Here is an 18,259-nt window from a genome sequence, read left to right as displayed (position 1 = left end):
TGGGCGGAGTTTGTATGGCCCCCGAAGGATGGTTTAAATATCCAAATGGCCCTTCGTAGAAAAAAGATTCCCCACCCCTGCCCTGTCCTCTTTTGACAGCTGTGTATCTGTGAGTGTGACTATCAATCAGGATTAGCCTAATAAATATATTTATGCAAAAGTATCCCCTATATTACATCCACTTTTCACAGTTGTATAGCCGTGAGCATGAATATCAATCAGGATGAGAACCATAAAGAAAAAACTACTGCACTTCCTGGAATGGGTGCTCAAATAGGGTCCAATACCAGTAAAATTGGTAGAAAAACTTATATATAAAATATATAATTAATGGAGTTATTGACTCTAAAACTCAGCAATTTTTAACAAATAAACAGAGTGGTACACGACTTATTACTGCAGTCGCAGATAAATCCTAGGGTGACTGAACTCTGGAACTACTTACTGTAATTCTTGCTAAAAATTAATTTATTTTTCAGGATTTTTGTCTTCAAATTAGGGGCACAGGCATGGGCTCCAATGTGACCCCCCATTATACTAATTGTTATATGGCATTATTCGATAAACAGGTAGTATACCCTCTTTCAGAAGCATTCCATTTTATGCACATGCTTTATCAATGACATTTTTTGTGCATATGGGGGCCCATTGGATGCTCTCAATGAATTTTTCGGTGTCCTGAACTCCTCCTGGCCTGGACTTCAGTTCACTATGTCTTTTGATAGTCATCAGATCTACTTTTTGGATACCATGATTCTCAAGGATACTCAGGGATGGTTATCGACTGATCTTTATACCAAACCCACAGATCGGAATGGCTTATTACACTTTTCTAGCCTTCATCCCTCAGCTATGATTAAGTTTATTCCAAAATCAAAATTTACATGAGTTAAACGTATTGCTAAAAATCCCTGTTTATGTAACCAAAGATTAAGTGAGATGCACTCTAAATTTATAGAACTGATAAGGATTATAGGATTGATGTCACCCAATTGTCCAGATAATCTTTTGGGAACTATGTATGTGAAACTATGTCCACACTGGAAAGGGGGTATCATCCTAGTGCATGCTCAGATTAGTTGATTCATCAGGGGAGACAAAAAAGTCCATAACTCAAAGACCTATCATGCCTTTAAGTGGCCAAAAAAACTCATGTATGCTGTAAATTATCTCACATACCTGTCTCTCTTAAAAACCATCATGCCATAATGTCTCTGCCCATGGCGTGTGACGAATATCTGGTCGGTGGACTGCATATCTGGCCTTTGGCACACGCATCTGGTGACTAGAACACAAGGAATACATGTGGGACATGCAAAATGTCACTTCTGGTGGTTGCGTCCACCGGTCAGGTTTCATAGCATAATGATCGTGCCAGAAACAATCTGCTGAAATGGTATTGAGTCGCCCCGCCTGGGCCGTGGAGTACTCGGTACCGGGTCCTGAGTTCACAGGGGAATGTCACGGTGGTGACCCAATCCGTGGCCCTGGGCACCCATTTAAAAGGGAAAGGTCTTTAAAGGGAATGAAGTTTATGTTCGTGACGCCACCTGTGGTATTCGGTCAGTGGGGTCCGACGCTGCTTTAAAGGGTCCTCTGGGGTGATGTTATGGCAGCTAGATTGTATACCTTCCCGCAGGTGAAGTATATCCTGAGGGCTGCCGGTGTGTGGATGTTAGATGGTGAATGGCGCAGTAAGGAATGAGGACACAGGTGAGCAGTCTCTTTACCTTGTTCAGGCAGCCACAGTCCAGGGCACTGGATCACAGGGCAGGCAGGGTCTGGCCAGCTTGGAGACAAGTTAGGAGTCCCCTTATCCAGGTGGAAATCAAAGCCTTCCTCTAGCGCCGTGGTGGTGTAGTCCCTTACTGCCTATGGCTTCACATAAGGTCCTCACAGATGCTTTCTCTCTCTGTCCCCCGGATAAGAAAGGACATAACACGTATGACTGGTGACTTGAGGCAGTTTATAGGGACTCTAGCATGCCCCAGCCTGTAAGGGTGTCTCCGTGCCTCCTGGGTATTAGGTCGGACAGGTAACTTGAAGTTCAGCTGTCCTGCCGGTCTCTGATGTAAGTCATAGAGGTCCTTACAACCTCGGTGTTCTGGCTACCGGTCTCTGCGCCTCAGAAGGAGGCAGCCTGCTCAGGGCTGGTCTCACCCTGATATCCACTCCTGTGCTTTGCTCTCCTGCACGTTCACTGCAATCAATTCGGCTTTCTGAATGTCTCTTTCCGGGAACTGCTGCACTGCGGTTACACAGCTCCGTAAACCCTCCTCTGCCTCAGAGTGATCCAGTCTGTCTCCTGGCAAGAACTGACTGGACCGTCCTGAAACTGACTGACTTTCCTTACAGACTACCAGATATATATATATGGGGAGTCACCAAGTAAATAGGATCAAAAGCTCCCCTTGTTGGCCTGGAGTGTGAATGTGTTCAATGTTTGTGGTACTTGGTTACAGTTATCCCTTCTTGCCTTCAATCGTAACATCACTCTCCCAGTGAGGAAAGCAATGTTAATGTGACGACCAGGCCCCGGGGGCGCCACAGTATTGTCCTGCAGAGGGCCAGCCATACATCACATCCAGCCTTCTTTATTTCAGCTGAGACTGGTAAATTGCTGTTCCTAGTGACACAAATCCATATAAGGGTTCAAACATGTCATACCTTTTATCAGCTTGGTACAGGAATACCCACATAAGGTAAAAATACACCAATAACTTCTGATGAGGTGAGAAAGAACATATATCTCAAAAAAGAGTACCTTAAAGATAACCCGATAGGATTATCGTTTCGAAGGATGATCGACGGAAATGGTAGGTAAATGAAATAGGGGATGTTTTGAAGAAATATGTAAAGCCACCAATCAGGGTCAGGAAAAGGGAAAATAAATTGGAGAGGAGGGAAAATTCACCCTATATTCAACCTGATCTATAAAGAGCCCTACCTATCGCGGAGGTTGGCACCGTAAAGTTCTGTGCAAAGTGGCGCCTTCACTCGACGGTCTCTGACCCTAACGCAGTTGACACTGTTAAAAGCCTACATTATAGAAATGAGGTGTGGGAGAGTTGCTCATTTAGTCCTGTTCAGGGGCGGATTATAAGAGGGTCAATCTGGGCGGTAGCCCAGGGCCCAGTGGTGTGGGGGGGCCCTGGGCTACCGCACAGATTGCCCGCCGGCTGCCGCCATCATCAGGGCATTACTCGCACTGTGCAGAGACTAGTCCAGAGAGTCAGTGAGTGACACAGTGACAGACAGTGGCACCCGTGCCGTGACCCACCAGCCGCCCGCCCGCCCCTGTCAGACTGGTGGTGCCGCCGCGTTATAACCTCCTGACTGAGTCCTGATTTATGTGCCGTGCGGGCCTGCGGCCATGCCCCTGCCATGCCGTCACTGACTCACTGCCTGACTGCCATGCCGTTCCGGGAGCCCCCCCCCCCCCGGACCCGGTGGGCAGAGAGAGGGGTCCCGCATCGGGCCCCGTCTCATCTGCTCACCGGGCCCCTAGCGGCGCTGCCTGCGGTGGTTTCCTATTGTCGTGCGGGCGCGCTCGCACGGCAATAGTTAACAGCCGTCGGCCGCAGCGCACATGTCGCCGGCGTCTGACGTCATTGTCAGTCGCTGGCGAGTGCGCGCTGCTGGAGGGAGCTCACCGCCTGGATCGCTGGTAAGGTGAGAATTTTTTATTTTTTTTATTTTATAACGGTGGAGCGGAGGAGTCGGACACTGGGGCTGGGAGGCAGGACACAGTCTGGGGCAGTCTGATTGAATCTGGACACACTGGCCTGGGGCAATGATGCTGGAGGAGGACACAGTCTGGGGACTGGGGGCCTCAAATGATTGCATTTGCTGGACACACTGGGGGCCTGGGGGGGGGCAATGCAGGAGACACTGGGGGGGCAATGCAGGAGACACTGGGGGGGGCAATGCAGGAGACACTGGGGGGGGGGCAATGCAGGAGACACTGGGGGGGCAATGCAGGAGACACTGGGGGGGCAATGCAGGAGACACTGGGGGCAATGCAGGAGACACAGGGGGGCAATGCAGGAGACACTGGGGGGGGCAATGCAGGAGACACTGGGGGGCCATGCAGGAGACACTGGGGGGGCAATGCAGGAGACACTGGGGGGGCAATGCAGGAGACACTGGGGGGGGCAATGCAGGAGACACTGGGGGGGGGCAATGCAGGAGACACTGGGGGGGCAATGCAGGAGACACTGGGGGGGCAATGCAGGAGACACTGGGGGGGAATGCAGGAGACACTGGGGGGGGCAATGCTGGAGGACACAGTCTGGGGACTGGGGCAGATGATTGCATTTGCTGGACACACTGGGGCAATGCAGGAGACACTGGGGGGCAATGCAGGAGACACTGGGGGGGCAATGCAGGAGACACTGGGGGGGGCAATGCAGGAGGACACAGTCTGGGGCAGATGATTGCTGGACACACTGGGGCAGATTGCTGGACAAACTGGGCAATGCTGGACATACTGGGGCAGATTGCTGGATACACTGTGTGGAGGTAATATGCTGGACACACTGGGGGTAATATGCTGGACACACTGGGGATGATATGCTGGCCACACTGGGGCAGATTGTTGAACACACTGTCATGGGACATGATGGAGACAGATGGGGCAGGATGGGGAAATCATATGGGGTAGAATGGATACTCAAGAGGGCAGGATGCGCGAACATATTGCAGGAGCCAGGAATGACATACACGGGGCCAGGATGGGGAATATTATTTCCGTAGGGGCTAATTAAGGGATATTATTACTGCAGTGATGTATTAATTTTATTTTTTGAGTATACTGTTTTAAATGGGGGGGGGGGGGGGCGGTCCTGTTACTGTGCAGAGTGACACTATATTGCCTTTTTTCTTCATGTGGTGTAATGTTGAAATTGGGAAAAATGAAGTAATGTGTTCTGCAAGCAGAGCTCGAGATAACTGTGTTATTTCCTGCAGAAACAACAAACAAGCCCTGGCTGGAATAAATGATGGCGGTCTGTGCTTCATGACAGATGAAGGACTTCACCTAGAGACGTCACTGGTGAGTCAGTGTTATCTATACACTGACACTATACACTGTAAACCAGGGGTGTCAAACTGCATTCCTCGAGGGCCTCAGACCATGCGTGTTTTCAAGATTTCCTTTGCATTACACAAGGTGCTGGAATCATTCTGTGCAGGTGATTAAATTGTCACCTGTGCAATACAAGGAAATCCTGAAAACATGACCTGTTTGCGGCCCTCGAGGAATGCAGTTTTACACCCCTGCTGTAAACCATATACAGAGCTCCTGTGTATAATGTCGCCAGTGATCGCTGTATAACCTCTACACAGACACTGCATACCAATTACAGATCTCCTGTGAATACTGGCAGTTATGGTGACAGTATTTTGTTTTTTATTTTTTTATTACTGTCAGTATTGTAGTATTCAGTCACTATATGGTGGTAATATGTGGTCTGGAAATGGTGTTGTGGTATTTGTCCCTTGTATGTGCTATTTGGTCACCAAGTGGTGGTAATATGTGCTCTTGACATGGTGTAGCGGCATTTGTTCCTTGTATGTGATATTATTCGGTCACTGGTGGTAATATGTGGTCTGGCATTTGTTCATTGTATGTGATATAATTTGATCACTGTGGTTAAAATTGGACTGTTCAAAGCTATGGTTTAAAGTGTTTTTATTTTTGTTTTGTTTTTCTTCCTAACTGAAGGGAAAATTGACTACATCAATGGATGTTTGACAGGTTATAGTTTCACACAGCAACTATTTTTCTTGAATAATCAGGTTCAGGTATAACATGATGACCACCCACCCCCCGTCACATGACCACCCCCGTCACATGACCACCCCCGTCACATGACCACCCCGTCACACGACCACCCCCCATCACATGACCCCCCGTCACATGACCCCACCCCCTGTCACATGACTGGGGGGGGGCCCACAATCTCTGAACAGCCCGGGGCCCTGGCTACCCTTAATCCACCCCTGGTCCTGTTAGATGTGTGGCCCTCAATCTGAATATCCATTGAGTCTCCCTTTGTAAAATCAATCTACCCAAAATGCTCCCTATCATAGGGGAGATCTTGTCTATTCCTACAAACTTTAAATTATTTGTGTGGCCTAGATGTATTTGACTAAGATGGTTGGCCACAGGTGTGTCTCCTCTATTAATATTATCCTGTAAATGCTCCCCCAGCCTCTTACAAAATTCCCTTCTTGTCTTTCCCACATACTCCATCCCACATTCACATGTGGCTTTATACACTAAGCATCTACACTATACACTACACTACTTTATACACTAAGCATCTCTATTCTTCCAACAGGTATGTTTATCCAGCCTGCTCCCCTGCTTTGTCTGTCTATGAAGTGCACATAATTACATCACCCAGCTTTCCACACAGACTTTCCTCTGCTCCTAGCATTCTCATGGTATGTTTATCCAGCCTGCTCCCCTGCTTTGTCTGTCTATGAAGTGCACATAATTACATCACCCAGCTTTCCACACAGACTTTCCTCTGCTCCTAGCATTCTCATGGTATGTTTATCCAGCCTGCTCCCCTGCTTTGTCTGTCTATGAAGTGCACATAATTACATCACCCAGCTTTCCACACAGACTTTCCTCTACTCCTAGCATTCTCATGGTATGCTTTTCAGCTAATCCCAGCTTACCCTGTGATATTTATGACCTTGTTTACTCAGGCCTGATTGTATGCATCTGGTTCACTCTTAATTCTCTGACCAAGATGAGCAGAGATCACTCCCCTCTGCTTCACACCTGAACGCACTTAGTTTGCCATATATTGTATAGCCCAAGTCTGCAATGACTTCAGTCTGCTGTGTGATCCCTTAGAAGTGTGTCCTTAAAAGTGTGGATTACAGTAGAATTAAAACCTGAATTGAACCTGAAGGTAACTGGCCAGTCATTGTAAACAATGTTTCTGTTTGTTTTCACTTTAACCCCTATAATCCTTCACTTTCTGCTACCTCCCCCAATCCCCACACTAAGTAAGGAACTGTTCATCTCCTCTTCAATCCTCCCCATCCCCCTCACCTCCTCCTCAGAACTGATCCTTAACATACAATCTTCTGTCTCCAAGCACAGACAGCCCCCTCATGCCCTCTCCTGCTCCCACTTGCTAACACTTTCTCTGCTCCTTCTCACTGCTGGTGATATCTCTCCAAATCCTGGTCCTCCTCACCATATTCCCACAATCATTTCAACCTCCCACCCACGCTCTAGCACAAACTTCCGTAACCTCTCTAACCTTATACCCATTCGCCCAGCCCCCGCCTCCCCAGTCCCACTTACAGGAGCTCTGTGGAACGCTCGCTCTGTCTGCAACAAGCTCTCCTACATCCATGATCTCTTTGTTACTACCAAACTTTCCTTCCTCGCCATCACCGAAACCTGGCTCACCCCTTCTGACACAGTCTCCCCTGCTGCACTCTCTTACGGTGGCTTCCACCTTTCCCACACACCCCGCCCCAGCAGCAAACATGGCGGAGGAGTTGGTTTTCTTCTGTCAGATAACTGCTCCTTCACCCCAATCCCACTGCTACCCTCTGTTACCCTCCCTTCCTTTGAGGTGCACTCTGTGCGCATCTATTCCCCCACCAACCTCCAACTGGCTGTCATTTACCGCCCCCCAGAGCCAGCCACCATCTTCTTTGACCACTTCACCACCTGGCTACTTCATTTCCTTTCTGCGGACATCCCCACTATCACCATGGGTGACTTCAACATCCCCATTGACACTTCCCTCTCAGCTGCCACTAAACTTCTAACTCTCACTTCCTCCTTCGGCCTCACTCAATGGTCTTCTGCAGCCACTCACAAAGACGGTCACACACTGGACCTCATCTTCACCCACCTCTGCTCATTATCTAACCTCTCTAACTCACCTCTTCCACTCTCTGACCACAACTTTCTCACATTCTCATCTCTCTCCACTCCATGTCTACAATCCCCACCCCACAAACTTTCACACCCTCGCAGAAATATTAAACATCTTGACCTACATTCATTCTCTGAATCCCTCCTCCCCCTCACAGGCATAAGTTCCATACACAATGCGGATGACGCTGCTGCTCTATATAACACCACAATAGCTGTAGCTCTGGAATCTGCTGCCCCACTTACACATATCAAAGCTCGTAAAATCAACAGACAGCCCTGGCACATCAGCCTGACTAAAGAACTGAGGCGAGCTTCCAGGGCTGCTGAGCGCAGATGGAAAAGATCCCACTCCAACGAGCACTTCATCGCATTCAAACAGTCCATCACTACTTTCAAGACCACACTCGCCACAGCTAAACAAACCTACTTCTCATCTCTCATATCCACTCTCTCTCACAACCCTAAACAGTTATTCAACACCTTCAATTCTCTCCTCCGTCCCCCAGCACCTCCTCCCTACCCACTTATCTCCACTGAAGACTTTGCCTCATTTTTCAAGCAGAAGATTGATAGCATTAGAGACAGTTTTGGTCAACAACCCCCAGAGCCCTTCCTCCCGATTTCCCAGCCCTCCACCTCCAAAACCAACTTCTCCACCATTACAGAAGATCAACTCTCCACTCTACTCTCAAGATCGCATCTCATCACCTGTGCACTTGACCCACTCCCATCCCACCTCATCCCAAACCTCACCACAATCTTCATCCCAACCTTAACCCATCTCTTCAACCTATCACTATCAACTGGTGTCTTCCCCTCAAGCTTTAAACATGCCTCCATCACACCTATCCTCAAAAAGCCCTCTCTTGACCCATCCTCTGTATCTAGCTATCGCCCTATATCACTTCTCCCCTATGCCTCCAAACTACTGGAACAACATGTCTACCTTGAATTGTCCTCCCATCTCTCTTCTTGCTCCCTCTTTGACCGCCTACAATCTGGCTTCCGGTCACACCATTCCATCGAAACTGCCCTAACTAAAGTCACCAATGACCTCTTAACCGCCAAGAGCAAGCGACACTACTCTGTCCTCCTCCTCCTCGACCTGTCGGCTGCCTTTGATACAGTGGACCATTCCCTATTATTACAAACCCTCTCATCCCTTGGCATCGCAGACTTGGCCTTATCCTGGATCTCATCATACCTAACAGACCGGACATTCAGCGTCTCCCACTCACACACCACCTCCTCACCTCGCCCTCTATCTGTCGGAGTCCCACAAGGTTCAGTCCTTGGGCCCTTGCTCTTCTCCATTTACACCTTTGGCCAGGGACAGCTCATAGAATCTCATGGCTTTCAGTATCACCTCTATGCTGACGACACACAGATCTACATCTCTGGACCAGATATCACCTCCCTTCTAACCAGAATCCCTCAATGTCTGTCCACTATTTCATCCTTCTTCTCCGCTAGATTTCTGAAACTTAACATGGACAAAACAGAATTCATCATCTTTCCCCCATCTCACGCGACCCCCCCAACGAACCTATCCATTACAGTAAATGGCTGCCCACTCTCCCCAGTCCCACAAGCTCGCTGCCTCGGGGAAATCCTTGACGCTGATCTCTCCTTCAAACCCCATATCCAAGCCCTTTCCACTTCCTGCCGACTTCAACTCAAAAATATTTCACGAATCCGTTCATTCATCAACCATAAATCTGCAAAAACCCTAGTCCATGCCCTCATCATCTCTCGCCTTGACTACTGCAACCTCCTGCTCTGTGGCCTCCCCTCTAACACTCTCGCACCCCTCCAATCTATTCTAAACTCTGCTGCCCGACTAATCCACCTGTCCCCCTGCTATTCCCCGGCCTCTCCCCTCTGTCAATCCCTTCACTGGCTCCCCACTGCCCAGAGACTCCACTACAAAACCCTAACCATGACGTACAAAGCCATCCACAACCTGTCTAATCCATACATCTGCGACTTTGTCTCCCGGTACTTACCTACCCGCAACCTCCGATCCTCACAAGATCTCTTACTCTACTCCCCCCTTTTCTCCTCTTCCCACAATCGTATACAAGATTTCTCTCGTGTATCACCCCTACTCTGGAACCCTCTACCACAACACATCAGACTCTCGCCTACCATCGAAACCTTCAAAAAGAACCTGAAGACCCACCTCTTCAGACAAGCCTACAACCTGCAGTTACCACCGATCGACCAAACCGCTGCATGACCAGCTCTACCCTCACCTACTGTATTCTCACCCATCCCTTGTAGATTGTGAGCCTTCGCGGGCAGGGTCCTCATTCCTCCTGTACCAGTTATGACTTGTATTGTTTAAGATTATTGTACTTGTTTTTATTATGTATACCCCTCCTCACATGTAAAGCGCCATGGAATAAATGGCGCTATAACAATAAATAATAATAATAATAATAATACACTACAGCCTTAGCATGACAGTTTATGAAGTGTCTTATGAAGTACTAGATGGTGGCCCGATTCTAACGCATCGGGTATTCTAGAACATGCATGACTATGTAGTATACTGCACAGCCCACGTAGTACTGTGCCCAACCACGTAGTATATTGCCCAGCCACGTAGTATATTGCCCAGCCACATAGTATATTGCCCAGCCACGTAGTATATTGCCCAGCTATGTAGTATATTGCCCAGTCACGTAGTATATTGCCCAGTCACGTAGTATATTGCCCAGTTACGTAGTATATTGCCCAGTCACGTAGTATACTGCCCAGTCACGTAGTATATTGGCCAGTCACGTAGTATATTGCCCAGTGATGTAGTATATTGCCCAGCCACGTAGTATATTCCACAGCGACCTAGTATACAGCACAGAGCCACGTAGTATACAGCACAGACACGTAGTATACTGCCCAGTCACGTAGTACATTGGCCAGTCATGTAGTATATTGCCCAGCTACGTAGTATATTGCCCAGCCACGTATGTAACAGGTTAAAAAAGAAAAAAGAAACATATACTCACCCTCCGAAGGCCTCTTGTAGTCCTGTCGCCTGTGTGCGGTGCACACGGAAGCTTCCGGTCCCAGGGTTGGTATGAGCGCAGGACCTGTGATGACGTCGTGGTCACATGATCGTGACATCATGGCAGGTCCTTCTCGCATAGCATCCTTAGCACCGGAACCTGCCGCTTGCACTGCCAAGGACAGCGCGACCTTGGAGGGTGAGAATAACGGGTTTTTTTAAATTATTATTTGTAACATTAGATCTTTTTACTATTGATGCTGCATACACAGCATCAATAGTAAAAAGTTGGTCACACAGGGTTAATAGCTGCATAACCGGAGTGTGTTACACCGCGCTCCGGTAAAGCTGGCATTAACCCTGTGTGAGGGCTGACTGGATGACTGGAGGGGAGTATGGAGCGGGCACTGACTGTGGGGAGGAAAGAGTGGCCATATTGCCGTACTGTGGCCTTCGCTGATTGGTCGTGGCAATGGTCGTGGGCGTTTGGATTCCATGACAGAGGCCGCGACCAATGAATATCCGTGACAGACAGAAAGACGGAAGTGACCCTTAGACAATTATATAGTAGATGTGGTTCCTGTAATGTTGCTCCAAAAGTCTTTTGCTCTGCATGTTTTGCAGCTCCCATATATAAAACAGCCCTATGTCAATGTCCATAAGGACGAAGCCTTCCATAGCGAAACGCGAGTCGGGTGTCGTGGGTCCCTGGCTGGTGGTTTACACTTGGTAATTATGGTTCTTCCTTTGTATGTATTGTGAATATTCTATATTTGTGGGGCGGTATTTCGCAATGCTGCGGCTGTTGGTGACTTTGCACCTTATTTTGTAATGCATATTATATCTTGTGAGTTTGCACATTTAATGTCTGTATTAAACTATGTTAGGATACACATTTTTTACATTTTTATATTTATGGTGCGCCATTATTGACAGCCGCTGCGTTGAGTGTACTGTCGGCTATACTTGCATGATTTTCCTGCGGGTGTGTATATCCATGTTATGTGGTTTTTTGGAAGGTCATCTCTCTTATATATATCTTTTGCCACTTCTTCAGCCATACCTACCGGTTGTTTCTGCACTTTTTCTGCTCCCATATTTTATATGCTTGACATATGGTTTTAGATGTGTTCATAATAAAGTTGGTATATTTTTATATCTTTTGGCCTAGTGTTTTTTTGTTGGTGTTGGTGATAATTATCGCTGAGCATAATTTAGATTGGTTTGGATATTATAGGTGTTAATAACTTATGTATTAACTGCAAGGCCTGGCCTGCTACCCAGTCACATGCACCCAAATAAGCCTTTGAACCCAAGTACTGGATGGCCACAGGAAAACCCACTTCACATTCTTCAGTTGGTCCTGCCATACTGTTTTCTTATGTATTGACTGCAAGGCCTGGCCTGCTACCCAGTCACATGCACCCAAATAAGCCTTTGAACCCAGGTACTGGATGGCCACAGGAAAACCCACTTCACATTCTTCAGTTGGTTCTGCCATACTGTTTCATTATGCATTGAATGCAAGGGCCGCATTGACCCAAATTTGCACGCACCTCAATCCCCCCTTGGAAGAAACATGGAGGAGGGCCTCATAAAAAACTGTCCCATTGCAAAGGAGCGGGTCTCCTAGACTCATAATGCCCATACACTAAGTGCATGGGCTGACAAACATTTCCCCATGGGGTACATTTAAAAAAAATATTTAATGGGGATCATAGACACGCTTGCTAAAAAATTGACTGTCTGTAGTAGTATGGAACACGTGAACCCTGGTGATCTAGTGGTGGAAAATGATGACAGGTGGAGGAAGGCCTCATTAAAAACTAGGCCTAATTTAAAGAAGCGGGTCTCCTAGACTTGAAATGCCCATACACATTTCTGTTGTGAATTCTGTGGCTGAATTCACTCCTGTGGTCACAAGTGGTACTGCAGCTTCTGAGCTGCCTCCCTCAGGTGTTCTGGTGAGCTCGTTGGCTGCTTTGTTATTTAACTCCACCTGATTCTGTCTTCCTTGCTCCTTGTCAATGTTCCAGTGTTGGATCTGAGCTTCTGGATCTTTCCTGTGGCCTGCTGCTCTGCTTAGATAAGTGCTTCTTTGCTTTTGTTGCTGTTTTTTCTGTCCAGCTTGTCTATTCGTTTTTGCTGGAAGCTCTGAGACGCAAAGGGTGTACCGCCGTGCCGTTAGTTCGGCACGGTGGGTCTTTTTGCCCCCTTTGCGTGGTTTTTTGCTTTAGGGTTTTTTGTAGACTGCAAAGTTCTCTTTGCTATCCTCGCTCTATCTAGAATATCGGGCCTCACTTTGCTGAATCTATTTCATCCCTACGTTTTGTCTTTTCATCTTGCTAACAGTCATTATATGTGGGGGGCTGCCTTTTCCTTTGGGGTATTTCTCTGAGGCAAGTCAGGCTTGTATTTCTATCTTCAGGCTAGTCAGTTCCTCAGGCTGTGCCGAGTTGCATAGGTAGTGTCAGGCGCAATCCACAGCTGCCTTTAGTTGTGTGTAGGATAGGTTCAGGTATTGCGGTCTACAGAGATTCCACGTCTCAGAGCTCGTTCTATTGTTTTTGGGTTTTTGTCAGATCACTGTATGTGCTCTGATTACTGGCACACTGTGTTACTGGATTGCCTTCATAACAGTACAAGGAGCCAAAACTAATGATTCTCAATAGAGGGAAAAAAGAAGTTCTGACATCATTTTTTTTTCTCAGCTCTGTGTTCAGTCTTTTTTTTCCCCTAGACATTAGGGTGCTTCAGGAAACAGCTGTGAACATGGATATTCAGGCTCTGTGCTCTTCAATGGATAATCTCGTTATAAATGTACAAAAGATTCAAGATACAATTGATCAGAAATCTATGCTAGAACCAAGAATTCCTATTCCTGATTTGTTTTTTGGTGATAGAACTAAGTTTCTGAGCTTCAAAAATAATTGTAAGCTATTTCTGGCCTTGAAACCTAATTCTTCTGGTAATTCAGTTCAACAGGTTTTGATTATTATTTCTTTTTTGTGCGGCGACCCTCAGGACTGGGCATTTTCTCTTGCGCCAGGAGACCCTGCATTGAGTGGTGTCGATGCGTTTTTCCTGGCGCTCGGATTGCTGTACGATGAGCCTAATTCAGTGGATCAGGCTGAGAAAAATTTGCTGGCTTTGTGCCAGGGTCAGGATGATATAGAAGTATATTGTCAGAAATTTAGGAAGTGGTCAGTACTCACTCTGTGGAATGAATCTGCGCTGGCAGCTTTGTTCAGAAAGGGTCTCTCTGAGGCTCTTAAGGATGTCATGGTGGGTTTTCCTATGCCTGCTGGTTTGAATGAGTCTATGTCTTTGGCCATTCAGATCGGTCGTCGCTTGCGCGAGCGTAAATCTGTGCACCATCTGGCGGTATTGTCTGAGATTAAACCTGAGCCTATGCAGTGCGATAGGACTATGACCAGAGTTGAACGGCAAGAACACAGACGTCTGAATGGTCTGTGTTTCTACTGTGGTGATTCCACTCATGCTATTTCTGATTGTCCTAAGCGCACTAAGCGGTTCGATAGGTCTGCCGTCATTGGTACTGTACAATCCAAATTCCTTCTGTCTATTACCTTGATATGCTCTTTATCATCGTATTCTGTCATGGCGTTTGTGGATTCAGGCGCTGCCCTGAATCTGATGGATTTGGATTATGCTAAACGTTGTGGGTTTTTCTTGGAGCCTTTGCGGTGTCCTATTCCGTTGAGAGGAATTGATGCTACACCTTTGGCCAAGAATAAACCTCAGTACTGGGCCCAGCTGACCATGTGCATGGCTCCTGCACATCAGGAAGTTATTCGCTTTCTGGTGCTACATAATCTGCATGATGTGGTCGTGTTGGGGTTGCCATGGCTGCAAACCCATAATCCAGTATTGGATTGGAACTCTATGTCGGTATCCAGCTGGGGTTGTCGGGGGGTACATGGTGATGTTCCATTTTTGTCTATTTCGTCATCCACTCCTTCTGAGGTCCCAGAGTTCTTGTCTGATTATCAGGATGTATTTGAAGAGCCCAAGTCCGATGCCCTACCTCCGCATAGGGATTGTGATTGTGCTATCAATTTGATTCCTGGTAGTAAATTCCCTAAAGGTCGTTTATTTAGTTTATCCGTGCCTGAACACACCGCTATGCGCAGTTATGTGAAGGAATCCCTGGAGAAGGGACATATTCGCCCATCGTCATCACCACTGGGAGCAGGGTTCTTTTTTGTAGCCAAGAAGGATGGTTCGCTGAGACCGTGTATTGATTACCGCCTTCTTAATAAGATCACTGTTAAGTTTCAGTATCCCTTGCCATTGTTATCTGACTTGTTTGCTCGGATTAAGGGGGCTAGTTGGTTCACTAAGATAGATCTTCGTGGTGCGTATAATCTGGTGAGAATCAGGCAAGGAGATGAATGGAAAACGGCATTTAATACGCCCGAGGGTCATTTTGAGTATCTAGTGATGCCGTTCGGACTTGCCAATGCTCCATCTGTTTTTCAGTCTTTTATGCATGACATCTTCCGTGAGTATCTGGATAAATTCCTGATTGTTTACTTGGATGACATTTTGATCTTCTCAGATGATTGGGAGTCTCATGTGAAGCAGGTCAGAATGGTTTTCCAGGTCCTGCGTGCTAATTCTTTGTTCGTGAAGGGATCTAAGTGTCTCTTCGGTGTGCAGAAAGTTTCATTTTTGGGGTTCATCTTTTCCCCTTCTACTATCGAGATGGATCCGGTTAAGGTCCAAGCCATCCAGGATTGGACTCAGCCGACATCTCTGAAAAGTCTGCAAAAGTTCCTGGGCTTTGCTAATTTTTATCGTCGCTTCATCTGTAATTTTTCTAGCATTGCCAAACCATTGACCGATTTGACCAAGAAGGGTGCTGATTTGGTTAATTGGTCTTCTGCTGCTGTGGAAGCTTTTCAGGAATTGAAGCGTCGTTTTTGTTCTGCTTCTGTGTTGTGTCAACCAGATGTTTCTCTTCCGTTCCAGGTCGAGGTTGATGCTTCTGAGATTGGAGCAGGGGCGGTTTTGTCACAGAGAGGTTCTGGTTGCTCAGTGTTGAAACCATGTGCGTTCTTTTCCAGGAAGTTTTCTGCTGCTGAGCGTAATTATGATGTGGGCAACCGAGAGTTGCTGGCCATGAAGTGGGCATTCGAGGAGTGGCGTCATTGGCTTGAAGGAGCTAAGCATCGCGTGGTGGTATTGACTGATCATAAGAACCTTACTTATCTCGAGTCTGCCAAGCGCTTGAATCCTAGAGAGGCCCGTTGGTCGTTATTTTTTGCTCGATTCGATTTTGTGATTTCGTACCTTCCGGGCTCTAAAAATGTGAAGGCGGATGCTCTGTCTAGGAGTTTTGTGCCCGACTCTCCGGGTTTATCTGAGCCGGCGAGTATCCTCAAGGAAGGAGTCATTCTGTCTGCCATCTCCCCTGATTTGCGGCGAGTGTTGCAAAAATTTCAGGCTAATAAACCTGATCGTTGTCCGGCCGAGAAACTGTTCGTCCCTGATAGGTGGACTAGTAAAGTTATCTCTGAACTTCATTGTTCGGTGTTGGCTGGTCATCCAGGAATCTTTGGTACCAGAGAGTTAGTGGCTAGATCCTTCTGGTGGCCATCTCTGTCACGGGATGTACGTACTTTTGTGCAGTCCTGTGGGATTTGTGCTAGGGCTAAGCCCTGCTGTTCACGTGCCAGTGGGTTGCTTTTGCCCTTGCCGGTCCCGAAGAGGCCTTGGACACATATTTCGATGGATTTCATTTCTGACCTTCCCGTTTCTCAAAAGATGTCAGTCATTTGGGTGGTCTGTGATCGCTTTTCTAAAATGGTCCATCTGGTGCCCTTGGTTAAATTGCCTTCCTCCTCTGATTTGGTGCCTTTGTTCTTCCAGCATGTGGTTCGTTTGCATGGCATTCCTGAGAATATTGTTTCTGACAGAGGTTCCCAGTTTGTTTCAAGGTTCTGGCGAGCCTTTTGTGGTAGGATGGGCATTGACCTATCTTTTTCCTCGGCTTTCCATCCTCAGACTAATGGCCAGACCGAACGAACCAATCAGACCTTGGAAACATATCTGAGATGTTTTGTTTCTGCAGACCAGGATGATTGGGTGTCCTTTTTGCCGTTGGCTGAGTTCGCCCTTAATAATCGGGCCAGCTCGGCTACCTTGGTCTCTCCATTTTTCTGCAATTCTGGGTTCCATCCTCGTTTCTCTTCAGGACAGGTTGAGTCTTCGGACTGTCCTGGTGTGGATTCTGTGGTGGACAAGTTGCAGCAGATCTGGACTCAGGTAGTGGACAATTTGACCTTGTCCCAGGAGAAGGCTCAACTTTTCGCTAATCGCAGACGCCGTGTGGGTCCCCGACTTCGTGTTGGGGATCTGGTTTGGTTATCTTCTCGTCATATTCCTATGAAGGTTTCCTCTCCTAAATTTAAACCTCGTTTTATTGGTCCGTGTAGGATTTCTGAGATTCTCAATCCTGTGTCCTTTCGTCTGACCCTCCCAGACTCCTTTTCCATACATAATGTATTCCATAGGTCGTTGTTGCGGAGATACGTGGCACCTATGGTTCCATCTGTTGAGCCTCCTGCCCCTGTTTTGGTGGAGGGGGAATTGGAGTATATTGTGGAGAAAATTTTGGATTCTCGTGTCTCTAGACGGAAACTCCAGTATCTGGTTAAATGGAAGGGTTATGCTCAGGAAGATAATTCCTGGGTTTTTGCCTCTGATGTCCATGCTCCAGAGCTTGTTCGTGCCTTTCATGTGGCTCATCCTGGTCGGCCTGGGGGCTCTGGTGAGGGTTCGGTGACCCCTCCTCAAGGGGGGGGTACTGTTGTGAATTCTGTGGCTGAATTCACTCCTGTGGTCACAAGTGGTACTGCAGCTTCTGAGCTGCCTCCCTCAGGTGTTCTGGTGAGCTCGTTGGCTGCTTTGTTATTTAACTCCGCCTGATTCTGTCTTCCTTGCTCCTTGTCAATGTTCCAGTGTTGGATCTGAGCTTCTGGATCTTTCCTGTGGCCTGCTGCTCTGCTTAGATAAGTGCTTCTTTGCTTTTGTTGCTGTTTTTTCTGTCCAGCTTGTCTATTCGTTTTTGCTGGAAGCTCTGAGACGCAAAGGGTGTACCGCCGTGCCGTTAGTTCGGCACGGTGGGTCTTTTTGCCCCCTTTGCGTGGTTTTTTGCTTTAGGGTTTTTTGTAGACTGCAAAGTTCTCTTTGCTATCCTCGCTCTATCTAGAATATCGGGCCTCACTTTGCTGAATCTATTTCATCCCTACGTTTTGTCTTTTCATCTTGCTAACAGTCATTATATGTGGGGGGCTGCCTTTTCC

The sequence above is a fragment of the Ranitomeya imitator genome, chromosome 3 (genome assembly GCF_032444005.1).
Source record: "Ranitomeya imitator isolate aRanImi1 chromosome 3, aRanImi1.pri, whole genome shotgun sequence".
NCBI classification, from domain to species: domain Eukaryota; kingdom Metazoa; phylum Chordata; class Amphibia; order Anura; family Dendrobatidae; genus Ranitomeya; species Ranitomeya imitator.
Note: the sequence above shows the minus strand (reverse complement) of the source record.